The 2,003-nt window shown below is 45.1% G+C and overlaps 1 pseudogene; it reads left to right on the plus strand.

Moving 5' to 3' along the window:
- LOC109972746 (sodium/potassium-transporting ATPase subunit beta-3-like) overlaps positions 1-2,003 on the plus strand; it is a 14,106-nt pseudogene continuing 12,103 nt past the window's right edge.

Here is a 2,003-nt window from a genome sequence, read left to right on the forward strand (position 1 = left end):
ATGTCGTCCAGCCCGCAGGACCAGGAGCAGAAAGCGGAGACGAAGGAGAAGGTGAAGACGGAGGAGAACGAGAATAAAAATGAGACGAATCGGCAGAAAAAGGGCAAGATGAAGGAAGAAAAGGAAGAAAAAATCATGGAAGGATTTTATCTACAATCCGGGCACCGGACAGTTCCTGGGTCGACCAGCCAGCAGCTGGGGTAAGTCAGGCGGCATGGGAGACCTGCGGCGAGTCCGAGACAGAACGGGTGTGTAAATGTCAGTAGGCTAAATATCAGATTACATTAAAGTATATATCACAGTATATTTCTTGTATGACTGTGGGGGAGAGTCACAGTCCATTTGTCAGACCAGGTTCCTGTTCTGCTGCTGGGAGCTTTAAGGCAAGCAGAACAGGATACAGACATTGTCAGCAGGTGTGTGTGTGTGTGTGTGAGAGGGAGAGAGAGATCAGTGACCATGATTATCTAAAGCTTTAATTATTTTCATTGTGTTGGGGATTGTGTGGTATTTATAAAAATAGCAGATTACTGTTAAATTACATTATTATTGTGTAGGTTTCAGAGTGTACTACAAAATTCTGCAGTTTCTAAATTGCCTCTATGTATTTTGATGTATCTGTATATTTTCTCTGAACTTTTATTTTTTTTCTCAGTTGTGTTAAATGAATTTTACACATCTATGTCTTTATGTGCACCATTTATTTCAGATGAGGAGTCAGCTGCTTACAGTTGTGGTCAGAAGGTCACTGGTGTCATGGTGCTGTCATGGTGGAAACCTGAGAACCAGCTGGTCCACACAAGATGAAGGAGGACCTCTGTAAAACACGTTAGCCCATGTGAATCATGAAGCAGCAGACAGAGGGACTGCAGCTTCTGTGGTCACTAAAGCAGAACCCCAAGTGGAGAGACAGACTTTAAGTCAGACTGTTTTCAGCAGTGACCTACAGATGGAGTCGTGCTGCAAAGTGTGACATTATGGATAACTCAGGATTGTATCTCTGCTCTAGGCACAGGATGTGGTTCTTGTTGGGTTCATCAGAATGGGACCTTCAGTCAGCAGTGGGCCAATTTGCAGTTCAGTATGAAGCTACAGTACAAAAGTCAGCACCTCCCAGTCTGAGCTTCTGGTACTCAGTTGGAAACCACATGGATTGTGCCTCTCAAATAAGAGGGAGTCACTAGCCCCAAGTGAAGAAGTTCAAGTATCTGATGACTGGTTGCCCAGTTAGGGTTGGGATGGCAGTGAGAACAGAGTCTCTGGACTCTCTACCAGACTGTGGTGGTTCAGAGGGAGTTGTTCTTGAAGGTGAAGTGCTGGATTCACTAAACGATCTCTATTCCAAAACTAAATTATGGTCCTGGTCTGTGGGTAGGGACAGAAGAAATGAGAAGGTGGACCCAAAAAGAATTTCCTTGCCCCAGTTTCTGAACTCAGCTTTAGACACAAGTTGGGGATGTCACTTCAGAGATCCAGGCACAGGAGGAGGAGAATCACTGCTCCATCTTGAGATTAATTTGTTGAGGTGGTTTAGCATTTAATCAGGATCCTCCTGGACATCCTGTAAAGGAGGAGAGCCAGACCACTGGAGGATCATATATCCCATCAGACCTGAGAACACATCAAGATCCTCCAGGAGGTAGAGGTACTTAAAGAGACGGTTGTCTGAACTATAGGTGGAAGTAGGGCTGCATGATAAATCATTTTGGGAGTGTGATTTGCATCCCTGTGTAATCTCTCATGTGACAATGATTCTGCCTTGCATCAAGCTAAGTGCTCCCTTTTCCAGGGAGAAAAATTCTTCTGACTTAGTGGAGCGCCACCTCCTTTCCATTTTTCGTGATGCCTGCTTTAGGGAGCGGAGCTGCGAGCTGTACCACGGGGCTAGCCTCCTCTGTTTCACTACCTTCTTTTTCAGAGGGGCAACGGTATCAAGTGTATTACGCAGGAAGGCTGCAGTACTATCAACAAGATTATCGATTTGTGTGGGAGTAAAGTTAAGG

This window comes from Monopterus albus, unplaced genomic scaffold (genome assembly GCF_001952655.1).
Source record: "Monopterus albus unplaced genomic scaffold, M_albus_1.0 scaffold268.1, whole genome shotgun sequence".
NCBI classification, from domain to species: Eukaryota; Metazoa; Chordata; class Actinopteri; order Synbranchiformes; family Synbranchidae; genus Monopterus; species Monopterus albus.